The following is a 13,815-nucleotide window of genomic DNA, read 5'->3' as shown; positions in this document are numbered from 1 at the left end:
ACAAAAAGTAAAGATTTTCAAATTTCAAAAATTTATAGAAAATGAGGAAACATTTGTCAGTGTTCTTATTATATATAGGGCTAGCAGTTAATAATACCTAACTAGAGAAAAAATACATGCTGATAAATCATTCCTTCGTTGTTTTTGGATCTAAATGTGGATTTTCTAAATTTTCAATACCAAACTTTTGAGGTCCTTTCAACTGGTTATTTTTTAAATTTAGGATATTTTGGGTAATGAACAGTGTTGTAGAGGAGAATTTACTAAAAACAATCACGTCAGCTGCAATGTTGTAACTCTACGTAGTGCAGTGATATTCTAATTAATGTGAATGTCTTCAGAGTGAAAAACTGTCATGTGATTACAAATAAAAATGGCTACCATTCAGTAATGGTGCAAGGTAAAATCTTTTAAGGACTGTTTTGAACTTCTCAATTAAAGGGTTGTCACACCAAAAAATCAAAATATTTAAAAAGATCAAGTTACTGTCACTGGGTCACTTCATATTGATTGACCCTAATTTGGCATTCTGTGACCAAAGAGTAAAACTGGATCTTCTTACTGTCAGTATTTTGGTTTTCTTAGAGCTGTCTGTGTTTTGACAGGTTTGATGTGGCCCACGCAAAATTCCTTCCCTTGCCAATCTTTACATCTTAGAGTATCACCCACAACCAATGCCATCGAGTGTTTTTGGGTTGTATTACAATCTGTCTATCTCCACAACTTCTACCTTCTACGGCTTCCTCTAGTATCATGGAAGTTCCTACAAGTCGTTAGTCATATGTACCTGATAGGAAACAGTGTACAAATTTCTCAGATTGGTAATGTGTACCATTCTCAATATAAGAGTATTAATTACAGGGTATGCCACGGCTCATTATTGGGGCCATTATTATGATTATTATTTCTTCCCTTTCTCAGACGTTATGTCTGGTTAAAAATGGAAAGTGATGTGGCCCTTTATAAAGCGTGACTTTCTTTTATCTGTACACTATATGTTACATTGAATTTAGGAAGTTTTGGGTAATTGAACATGTATCAATACTTACAGATTTCTGTAGTTGTTTCTATATGTTTGGATGTAGCTCTATTGCATTGATGTATTGGTGGATATTGTGGTATGACTCCTGTAGTTGATAGTACAATTGGTATAATGTCAACTTCATCCTGATACCACATATCCTTGACTTCCTCAGCCAGTTGGATGTATTTTTCAGTTTTTTCTCCTGTTATCTTCTGTATGTTTGTTGTACTGGGTATGGATATTTCGATTAGTTGTGTTAATTTCTTCTTTTTATTGGTGAGTGTGAAGTCAGGTTTGTTATGTGCTGGTGTTTTATCTGTAGCAATGGTTCTGTTCCAGTGTAATTTGTATTCATCATTCTCCAGTACATACTTGTATGTGAGAATGTGTTGTTTTATTAGCTAACGTTGTATGGCCAGTTGTTGATGTATTATTTTTGCTACATTGTCATGTCATCTGGTGTATTCTGTATTTTCTAGTATTGTACATCCACTTGAGATGTAATCTACTGTTTCTATTTGTTGTTTGCAAAGTCTGCATTTATCTGTTGTGGTATTGGGATCTTTAATAATATGCTTGCTGTAATATCTGGTGTTTATTGTTTGAGCCTGTATTTGCAATCATGAATCCTTCCATTGCACTGTATATATTGCCATTTCTTATCCATGTGTTGGATGAGTCTTGATCGTTGTGTGGCTGTGTTAGATGATACGGGTGCTTGCCATGTTGTGCTTTAGTTTTCCAATTTACTTCCTTCATATCTGTTGATGTTACGTGATTTAAAGGGTTGTAGAAGTGGTTATGAAATTACAATACTGTAGCCAATGTCTTTATATGACTAATTGCTTTGTGTATTTTGCAAGTTTCTGCTCGTTCTATACAGAATTTTCTTAAATTGTCTACCTGTCCACAATGTACATTTTTTATATGGATAAATCCCCTTCCTCTTTCCTTTCTGCTTAATGTGACTCTATCTGTTGCTGAAAGAATGTGGTGTACTCTATATTTGTGGCATTGTGATTCTATAAGTGTATTGAGTGCATCTAGGTCTGTCTTACTCCATTTCACTACTCCAAATGAGTAGGTCAATATTGGTGTAGCATAAGTATTTATAGCTTTCGTCCTGTTTCTTGCTGTCAATTCTGTTTTCACAATTTTTGTTAGTCTTTGTCTATATTTTTCTTTTAGTTCTTCTTTAATATTTGTGTTATCTATTCCTATTTTTTGTCTGTATCCTAGATATTTATAGGCATTTGTTTTTTCCATCGCTTCTATGCAGTCGCTGTAGTTATCCAATATGTAATTTTCTAGTTTAGTGTGTTTTCCCTTGACTATGCTATTTTTCTCACATTTGTCTGTTCCAAAACCATTATCATTGATGAATACTTCTGTTACCTTTAGTAATTGGTTGGGTTGTTGTTTTTGTTGCTGCCAGTAGTTTTAGATCATCCGTGTATAGCAAATGTGTGATTTTGTGTTGGCATGTTCCAGTAATATTATATCCATAATTTGTATTATTTAGCATGTTGGATAGTGGGTTCAGAGCAAGGCAGAACCAGAAAGAACTTAATGAGTCCCCTTGGTATATTACATGCTTTATCTGTATTGGCTGTGATGTGATATTACTTGAATTTGTTTGGATATTAAGTGTGGTTTTCCAATTTTTCATTACTATGTTTACGGACTGTACCAATTTATGATTGATTTCCAATATTTGTTGTAACCATGAGTGGGGCACACTATCAAAAGCTTTTTGGTAATCAATGTATGTGTAGTGTAGCGTACTTTGTTTACTTTTAGCTTGATATGTCACCTCTGCATCTGTTATCAGTTGCTCTTAACATCCTCATGCTCCTTTGCAACAGCCTTTATGTTCTTCATTTATAATTTTGTTCTGTGTTGTATGTGTCATTAATTTCTGTGTAATGACTGAGGTTAATATTTTGTATATTGTTGGTAGGCATGTTATGGGGCAATATTTTGCTGGGTTTGCTGTGTCTGCTTGATCTTTAGGTTTCAGATAAGTTATTCCTTGTGTAAGTGTATCAGGGACTGTGTATGGGTCTGCAATGTAACTGTTAAATAATTTAGGTAGATGTTAATGTGTTAAGGTGAACTTCTTTAGCCAGAAATTTGCTATTTTATCTATTCCAGGGGCTTTCCAATTGTGAGCAGAATTAATTGCTCGGGTGACTTCATGTTGCAAAAGTATCACTTCAGGCTTCCATGGTACCATCTTGTATGTGTCTGTTTCTGCTATTATTATTATTATTATTATTATTATTATTATTATTATTATTATTTTACTACTATTATTTTATTAATACTTACCACAACAGTTTTCAACAACTGATACTATATTATTTGCTTAAGATACCAGATTCCTTATAAAAGGAAAGAATGATTATGAGATGTACTAAAACTGGACAAAACAGCAGAAGTTACAGAAAAGTGGTTTACAGATAAATAAAGTTGTCAATGACAAGGAAACTGTATGGATGAACTTCAACCATATAAGGAACAAAAACAGGACTAATGTGAAATTCATGTGATCATATAGTGAAATTCAGCAAAAGAATTGCATAAAATTTTTTGGATTATGAGAGGATGAGCATCTAAGACGGAAAAAAATGTAGACATGCTTAACAAAATAATTAAGCATGTACTGTTACACATTAATGCTGCTCGGATTTCTGCAAAACTGAAACAGAGTTAAGTGCTTATTACAAATAAATTTGTAGTCTACTGAGGTATGGTATGGTATTCTAGAGAAATACCTCTATTGCATAGCAGTCTTACTAAATTCAAAAGGAAGCTGTGAAGTTAGTAAGTGATGTTGCTTACAGAGAAACACGTAGAGGTATATTTAAGGAATTAAAAACAATGGCCTTACCTTCTATATTCATATTTGAAAGTATCTGCTTCATCAAAAACCTTCAAGTTTCACCTTTGAATAGTGAGTCACAATTATGAAATATTAATACATTTGAAAAAGAACTAAAAGTCTACTAATAAACAACAGCTTCTACAGCATTAATGAATACCTGGAATTTTGCCCAAATTTGTAGGTCTACCTCACAATCTCTCTAAACAAAAGTTCATAATTATCAATGTGGTCTTAGATAAAACTAGACTTCTACTTCAATTTAAGTATCTAATTAGGCACATAACTTTCATGCCATATGTTACTATTGCTATTTTGCTAAAGTAGTGATGTTTAATCTATCTATATCCGAATCCCGCTCCAGCTACTGCCGGGTCTGGGTGCTGATGAGTCCTCTCCATTTGGCTCAGTCGTCCCACCACTTCTTCCTCCACTTGCTGCCATGTCACACCTCCTTTCAACAGACATACTCACTCCCATTTTCCACCATGTTATTCGGTGCCCTCTAGGTCTTTTCCCATCCATCTTTAGTTCTTCCATAATTTTGGGGAGAGTCTGCCCATGCATTCTCTTAACATGCCCATACCATTTAATCTCTTTCTTTCAATCTCTTCTCTCATATTTTCTTGTTTGAGGTCCTTTCTAATCTCTACATTCCTTACTCTGTCCATTCTTGTTTTTTCCTTAACTGCTCTGAGAATTTTCATTTCCCCTGCTTGCAGTCTGCTCCAGTCCCTTTCTGTCATTGTCCATGTTTCTCCACCATAGGTGACAATAGGGATGTAATAATTCTTATACATAAGGAGTTTTGCTCTTTCTGAAACCTCATTATTCCAAATCAGATGTTTTATTGTTTGGTAGAAATTGCCTCCCTTCTGTAACCTCCTAATAATTTCATTATTCTTCCATCCCTAGATATTTCAATCCCTAAATAAGTGAAACTGTCTACAACTTTGAGGGGGTTCTCCATTCAAGGTAATATTTCTATTGATTCCTTTCTCTCTTCCAAATACCATTACTTCACTCTTATCTTCATTTATTTTTAATCCATACCTTTTCATTATTTCCTTCCACGCATCAAGCTGTAACTGTACATCTACCTCTTTATCACCCCATATTACTATATCATCTGCAAAAATCATCTTTTTGTCTTTTTCTTTTACTATATCTTTAACTGCCCTATTCATTCCCTCCATCACAACATTAAAAAGCACAGGAGATAGAATACTTCCTTGCTTAAGTCCTTGTCTTATTTTGAAGTATTCAGAGTTCCCCAATGGTGTTTTAATTCTACAATTGTGGCCTCTGTACATTGTTTTTATAACATTAATGTATCCATGTTCTATATCTATCTTCTTCAGTTCTTCCCAGAGTCTCTCCCTGTCAACTGAGTCATATGCCTTTTCTATGTCTATAAAAACCATTATCGCCCTTTTGTTATACTTCCAACTTTTTTTTCCATCAGTTGATGGATAGAAAATATCAGGTCAATCGTGCTCCTTCCTTTCCTAAACCCATGCTGTTCTTCACTCAGCTCCTTTTCTATCTTTTCACTTATTCAATTTAGTAAAATTCTTTCAAAAATCTTCGCTGTATGACTCGTGAGGGTTATTCCTCTGTGGTTTTTACAAAGTCTTTTATTGCCTTTCTTGAAGATGGGAACAATGTGTCCTGTTCTCCAGTCATCAGGTATTTTACTATTTCTCCACTCGCTTGATAGTACTCTATATATCCACTGCATTCCCACTGGACCTGCTGCTCTTATCATGTCTACTGATACTACATCAGGTCCTGGAGCTTTCCCCCCATTCATCTTCTACAAAGCTTTTTCCATTTCTTCCTGTGTAATTTGTCCTAATTCTGCTTCCCAACTTCTCTCAATTTCTCCATTATTTGTTGTTTCCTCATGTACCTACTCCTCAGCGTTTAACAGCTTCTTAAAATGTTCTTTCCAGAGATTTTTTATATTCTCTGGATCTTCAATAATGATACCGTCCTCTGTTTCCATCTTCACTGGTACTTCAGAAGCCTTCCTTTTATTTTTCATCGTTTTATAGAACATTTTCTTATTGCTCTTCACATCTTCAAGTTTTTTTGTAAACTCTTCCCATGCATTTTTCTTTGCTGTTTCCACTATTTCTTTGCACTTCTTCTTTTCCTCTATATATCTTTTATGGTCTTCGTCATTTTTAGTTTTTCACCATTTTCTCCATGCTCCATTTTTTTCTTATAACTGCTTGGATTGTGGTATCATCCCACCAAGTTGTCTGTCTTATTTTTTCCTTTCCAGATGTTCTGCCACATACTTTTTGTGCTGATTCGACTAAATTGTCTTAGAATAAATTCCATTCTTTTTCTACATCGCAGAAAACTTCTTTTGGAAATTTTTGTGTTATTAATTCTCTGTACTTCTCAGCACATTCACTCTCCTTCAATTTCCAATCCCATATCCTCATCACTTTCTTCTGTTTTCTATTTTTCACACACTGATTCATTTTCCATTGTCCCACCAGTAATCTATGGTCTCAATCTGCACACACACTTGGAATTACCTTCACATTTGTTACTTTCTCTCCCCATTCCCTATCTACTAGAATATAATCAATTACACTCTTCGTTCTTCCATCCAAACTGTATCTGGTGATAACATGACTTTCTCTCTTCATAAACCAGCTGTTTGTTATTTTCATTCCACTCCTCTGGCACAAATCCAGGAGTCTTTCCCCTTCTTCATTTCTGCCTCCACACCCAAAACATCCCAATACTTGCTCAAATCCCTTTCTGTCTTTGCCTACCTGTGCATTAAAATCTCCCATCATTATATTAGCACACTCTATATGGTTTTCTAACACATTTTCAATGTGTTTAATAGTTTCAGTAAAATTGATCAAGGTGTCTCACTAGCTTTTATTTTGTATGTATATATGTATGTATTTAATTTTATAATTGAATTAAACAGAATAATGGTTTTGTTATAAAGATGGGTTCATAAGAATGGAAAGATTTTGTGTGTGATGTAAATATACAGGGTGGTCCATTGATAGTGACCAGGCCAAATATCTCACGAAATAAGCATTAAAGGAAAAAATTACAAAAAACAAAACTTGTCTAGCTTAAGGGGGAAACCAGATGGCGCTATGGTTGGCCTGCTAGATGGTATTGCCATAGGTTAAACAGATATCAGCTGTGTTTTTTTTTAAAACAGAAGAACCCCCATTTTTTATATCATATTGATGTAGTACATAAAGAAATATGAATGTTTTCGTTGGACCACATTTTCGCTTTGTGATAAATGGTGCTGTAGTAGTCACAAATGTATAAGTACGTGGTATCACGTAACATTCCGCTAGTGGGGATGGTATTTGCTTTGTGATACGTTTCCTGTGTTAAAATGGACCATTTACCAATTGCAGAAAAGCTCAATATCATGTTGATGTATGGCTATTGTGAACAAAATGCCCAATGGGCATGTGCTATGTATGCTGCTCGGTATCCTGGATGATGACATCAAAGTGTGTGGACCGTTTGCCAGATAGTTCAGTTATTTAAGGAAACAGGAAGTGTTCAGCCACATGTGAAACCATGACCAGCAACAAATGATGATGCCCAAGTAAGTGTTTTAGCTGCTGTTGTAGCTAGTCTGCACATCAGTAACAGACAAATTGCATGAGAATTGGGAATCTCAAAAACATCGGTGTTGAGAATCCTACATCGACATCAATTGCACCCGTACCATATTTCTCTGCATAAGGAATTGCATGGTGATGACTGAATTTCATGTACAGTTCTGCCACTGGGCACGAGAGAAATTATGGGACAAATACAGATTTTTTGCACACATGCCATTTAGCAACGAAGCATCACTCACTGCCACTGGTAACATAAGCTGGCAACAGAAAATCCACAATGGCTGTTAAAAGTGGAACATCAGAGACCTCGGTGGGTTAATGTATGGTGTGGCATTCTGGGAGGAAGGATAATTGGCCCTCATTTTATCGATGGCAATCTAAATGGTGCAATGTGTGCTGATTTCCTAGGTAATGTTCTACCAACAAGATGTTTTACTACAAGATGTTTCACTGCATGACAGAATGGTGATGTACTTCCAACATGATGGATGTTCAGCACATAGCTCTTGCGTGTGGTTGAAGTGGTATTGAATAGCATATTCCATGACAGATGAATTGGTCGTTGAAGCACCATACCATGGCCTGCATGTTCACCGGATGTGATGTCGCCGTATATATTTCTGTGAGGAAAGTTGAAGGATATTTGCTATTGTGATCCACCGACAATGCCTGACAAGATGCATCAGCGCATTGTCAATGCATGTGTGAACATTACAGAAGGCGATCTACTCGCTGTTGAGAGTAATGTCATTACACATATTGCCAAATGCATTGAGATTGATGGACAGCATTTTGAGCATTTATTGCATTAATGTGGTATTTACAGGTAATCTTGCTGTAACAGCATGCATTCTCAGAAATGGTAAGTTCACAAAGATACATGTATCACATTGGAACAACCAAAATAAAATGTTCAAACCTACCTACATTCTGTAGTTTAATTTAAAAAACCTACCTGTTACCAACTGTTGATCTAAAATTGTGAGCCATATGTTTGTGACTATTACAGCCCCATTTGTCACAAAGCAAAAAAAGTGGTTCAACTAAAACATTCATATTTCCTTACATAATAAGAGAATATGTAATAAAAAATGGGGGTTCCTATTTTAAAAAAAATACAGTTGATATCCATTTGACCTGTGCCAGCGCCATCTAGCGTGCCAACCATAGCGCCATCTGGTCTCCCCCTTCAAGCTAGAAAAGTTTCGTTCTTTGTAGTTTTTTCATTTGACGCTTATTTCATGAGATATTTTGCCCGGCCAAGATCAGTAGACCACCCTGTATAATATTTTACACTATTTTATTCACTTTGACAAGTTCAGTATCATGAATGTCATAAATAAGTAAGTAAGTAAGTAAATTAATTAATTAATTAATTTGATGATATCTTAACACATGCACTGTAATTCTTGAATCTTCTTCTTGTCAGTGTTTTCCATACATAACTTTTTTCACCAATTCTGTGGAGAACCACCTCATTCCTAATCTTATCAGTCCATCTAATTGTCAACATTCTGTTACACCACATCTCAAATCCTTCAATTCGCTTGTTCTGGTTTTTCCACAGTCCATGTTTTACTACCATACATTGCTGCATTCCAACCATACATTGCTGCATTCCAACCATACATTGCTGCATTCCAACCATACATTGCTGCATTCCAACCATACATTGCTGCATTCCAACCATACATTGCTGCATTCCAACCATACATTGCTGCATTCCAACCATACATTGCTGCATTCCAACCATACATTGCTGCATTCCAACCATACATTGCTGCATTCCAACCATACATTGCTGCATTCCAACCATACATTGCTGCATTCCAACCATACATTGCTGCATTCCAACCATACATTTTCACAAATTTCTGCCTCACATTGAAGCATGTGTTTGATACTACTGGAATACCCTTTTTGCCAGTTCTACTCTGCTTCTCATGTAATTCCTGCTCCATCCATAATGGGTAATTTTTGGTTCCTAGGTACCAGAATTCGTTATCATCACCTACTTTGTGGTGACAAATTCTGATAAGTTTCTCGCTGTTCTCTTTCTTGATACACTTAATTAATTTCATCTTTCTTCGTTTTACTCTCAATCCATATTCCATACTCAATAGACTATTCATTCCATTCGAAAGATCATGTAATTCTTCTGCACTTTCACAGAGGATAGTAATGTCATCTGCAAATCTTAGCACTGATGTCCTATCACCACAAATTTTAATCCTGCTCTTAAACTTTCTTCATTGCTGTAATTGCTTCTTCGAATCATATGCTGAATGGTAGAGGAAAAGGACTATATCCATTACTTGCACCCCTTTTTAATCTGGTCACTTTAATCTTGGTTTTCCAATCTCATTGTTCCCTCTTCATTGTTTGTATTGTATATTACCCATTTTCCCCCCTATAGCTTCCCTCTGTTTCTCATAATTTCACACACCTTGCACCATTTGATATACTTCTGCAGGCTTGCAGATCCTATGAATGTGTTTTCATTTTTCTTGCGTCTTGCTTCTATTATCAATGGCAACATCAGAACTGCTGCTCTGGTGCCTTTACCTTTCACAAAGGCAAATTTATAATCTTCTAGTAGGTCATCAATTTTATTTTCTGTTCTTCTGTATATTATTTTTGTCAGCAACTTCAGTGTTTGATCTGTAGCACTGATTGTGCAATAATTCCCACACTTGTTGGCCCTTGCAATCTTCATAATTGTGTGGATAATGATTCTCCAAAAGTGTGATGCTATATTACCAGTCCCATACACTCTGCACACAAACAAGAATAGTTGTTTTGTTGCTACTTGCCCCAATGATTCCAGAAGTTCTAATGGAATATTATCTATGCATTGAGCCCTCTTTGATAAGTTGTTCACAGCATTTTTAAATTCTGATGGTAATACTGTATCCCATATCTGTTTCTCTTCTGCCAAGTCTCTGCTATCTCCCCTATATTTAACACCGGAATTACCATTGCACTCTTAGCGTTACCATCCTTGCTTTTAATTTCACCAAAGCTTCTTTTACTGTATGCTGAGTCAGTCCTCTTGACAATAACTTTTTCTTTATTTCTTAACATTTTTCACACAGCCATTTTACCTTAGCTTCCCTGTATTTCCTAAGTCTCATATTCCTACATTGCTGACTTGCCCAAAACATTTTTGTACTTCCTTCTTCAGTCAATCAACTGAAGTATTTCTTTTGTTATCCATGATTTCCTCACAATTTTCTTCCTTATGTCTGTGCTGTTTATTCTTTCTTGTATCTGTGTTGTTTTTCCTTCCTTATACCCATTTTGTTTTTTCTTCCTTATACCCATGTTGCTTTTTATTCCAAATTCTGCCCTTTTTAGATACCTCCATTAATTTTCAGCTGAACTGCCTACTCAGCTATTCATTGCCTCAGTAACTACAGTCTCAGAGAAATTCAAACACAGCTCTTCATTTCTTAGTACTACCATATCCCACTTCTTTACCCATTCATTTTTCCTAACTAGTCTCTTAAACTTCAGCCTGTTCTTCATAATTCCTAAAGTGTGCTCTGAAGTTACATCTTGCCCTAAGCATACCTTACAATCCAATATCTCATTTTGGACACTCTTCCTAACCACAATGTAAGCGAAGTGAAACCTCTCCACATCTCTCAGCCTTTCCTGAGTATACCACCTCCTCTTCTGTTTCTTGAACAGAGTATTTACTACTACTACTACTACTACCACTACCACCACTACCACTACCACCTGAAATTTATTGGAGAACTCAGTTAGTCATTCTCCTCTCTCATCCCTACAACCAAACTCATATTTTCCTGTAACCCTGTCTTCTACCTCTTCCCCTACAACTGCATTCCACTCTCCTGTAACTATTAAATTTTCATCTTCTTTTAAGTACAGAATTACCTACTCAGTATCCTTATATACTTTCTCTCTCTCTCTCTCTTCATCTTCTGTTTGTGACATCAGCATGTATGGCTGAACTATTGTTGTCAGTGTTGGTTTGCTGTTGATTCTGATAACAACCCTATCACTGAACTGTTCACAGTAACACATTCTGCCCTACTTTCATATTAAAAAATGAATTCTCCACCCATTATACCATTTTATGTTGCTATTGATATTACCCCATATCCATCTGACCAGGAATCCTTGTCATCTTTCCATTTCACTTCACTGAGCCCCCACTATATCTAGATTGAGCCTTTGCATTTCCATTTTCATATTCTCTAGCTTCCCTACCATGTTCATACTATTGACGTTCCGCACACTGACTCATATAATGTTATCCTTTTGTTGTTTGTTCGATTTTTTTCTCTTGGCCACCATCTCCTTGGCAGAGCCCTCTCAGAGAGCTGAATGGGGTACTATTCTGTAATCTTTTGCCATTGGAGAGACTTTTGCAGTTATAGGCCACATGCCCTGTGGATACATGTTACTTGCCTTTATTACTTGCACTGAAAAAGTACCACTGATCATTGCATATTCCTCCACTTTTAGGGGAAGAGAGTGCACTGAATTGTAGTCCGCTCCTGTGCCCTCTTTGACAAGACCGTTGCCAGACTGAGGGTGACTTCCTATGCCAGAAGTCTTTGACTGCAATTGCTGATAATTTTTATTCAAAATTTAAGCAGTGGTTGAATTCAAACCTAGGACTGAGGACATTTTGATTACTAGTCAGAGACACTACACCTACACCACAGGTGACATCTACCGTCTGCATGTTACAATATTGTTTTTTACAGGGTTCTGTAGCTTACAGCCATACATTGGTCATGTTAAGATTCTGTAATATGAAAACGAAATTGTCTTTATTAAAAAACTTAATTTTTGGCCAGTAGTATTTTGAATTAATGTAAAGAAAAAGGTAGACTGAAAATTCTTGTTACACAGTTTAAGCTTGTAAAGTAGTGGTTCCTTATTTTTGGGTTGTAGAATCTTGCCACTAGTAATATTTAAGATAAAACAAGTTAAAACTGTGGTCTTCATCCTGTACTGCAAAAGAAAAAAAAGCTTGATAGAACCATAGAGAATTAAGAAAACCATGCAATCAACTGCTTCAGGAAACTGCTGCAAAACTTTCTTTACATGGGTGTAAATTCTTCCACTGTGTTGTTTGTATGTTCTGAAAGGAATATTATTTGTTAGAAGGAACTAGGTAAATTGAATTTACTTATAAAAATATTTCTTTCCAGAATGAATGAAGAAAAACTATGATACACAAATTTAACCTACATAACACTTAGACAAAACTGACCCATTAGAAAGAGAGAAAAAAGCTTTATAGAAATTCGTATAAATTTTAAAAAAGACTAATTTTAAAGTAGCTTCCATTAAGTACATGCTACAAAAATGCAAGATATTCCTTTACATTATAAAAAAATCTGAAAATTTGAACAGTAGTAAAGTGCCCACAAAATGGTAACATTTTAAACCAGAATGGAAAACAGAGGAATGTATGGTATGTGGACATTGTCTGTAAAAACACATTGACCATGTGATGGATTGCTTAAAGACTTTATGAATTATTAAAGGTAGGAATATTTAACAGCATGTTGTTGGTAGACATGGTGTGTCAAAAACAATTTTTAATAATGTTGTAATAGGAAAATCTTCACCACTTCCTCACATTAAGCCACACATTTTTCGTCACATAATGACATGATGTTACACTGTGCAAGTTGCCCATGAAATGAGTTACTGAACAACAAAGAGTGGTACAATACATAGGTAGTTCAGTACTAAAAGAGTCTTTCGCCCTTCACATCTTAATTGCTATTTTGAGGACTGCCACGTGAAACACAAGTACTTTGGAAATACATATATATAAACAGCATTATTTCAGTGATAAATGAGTATTAGTAATTATTTTGGTACCCTGTCTTACATTTTTAACTTGAAATTTTTGCAGGTAATTTAAAGAAAACCCAGTTGTGAAAATTATGTTTGGAGATTCGTCACAGAATGAGTCTGCAGTTATCATCATTGACCTCACAGATGAAAATCTTGATTCTTGTAGACTTCATGAAGATGTCAGTTTGGTTTCTGGTAAGGAAGGTTATAACACATTTTTGGTATTTGAACCTGTGATGTTTGCCTGCTGTATGCTTTACTACTCCATTGGTAGTCCTTGGTGTCGATGTACTGTGTTGCTATAATGGCTGGAAAATGGGGATGTGGCGGGTGTGAAAGTTCTACACTGACTGCTTTAAATGATGTAGCAGACAGTTGTGCAGTTGCTTTTCACAGTTCTTTAATTTCGCAGTTCTTTTTATAGTTTT

The 13,815-nt window shown here is 35.6% G+C and overlaps 1 protein-coding gene across 1 annotated transcript in view; it reads left to right on the top strand.

The window, feature by feature from the left end:
* The first annotated feature begins 13,521 nt into the window (after positions 1-13,521).
* The window catches only part of LOC126267940 (sentrin-specific protease 1-like), a 94,610-nt gene continuing 94,316 nt past the window's right edge, over positions 13,522-13,815 (top strand). Inside the window, exon 1 of the mRNA XM_049973253.1 lies at positions 13,522-13,582. The gene's annotated coding sequence lies outside the window, so the exon portion shown is untranslated. The remainder of the gene's footprint in view (positions 13,583-13,815) is intronic.

Source organism: Schistocerca gregaria, chromosome 4 (assembly GCF_023897955.1).
Source record: "Schistocerca gregaria isolate iqSchGreg1 chromosome 4, iqSchGreg1.2, whole genome shotgun sequence".
In the NCBI taxonomy this organism is placed as follows: Eukaryota; Metazoa; Arthropoda; class Insecta; order Orthoptera; family Acrididae; genus Schistocerca; species Schistocerca gregaria.
The sequence above is the reverse complement of the archived record's forward strand: the minus strand, read 5'-3'. Positions and strand labels throughout refer to the sequence as shown.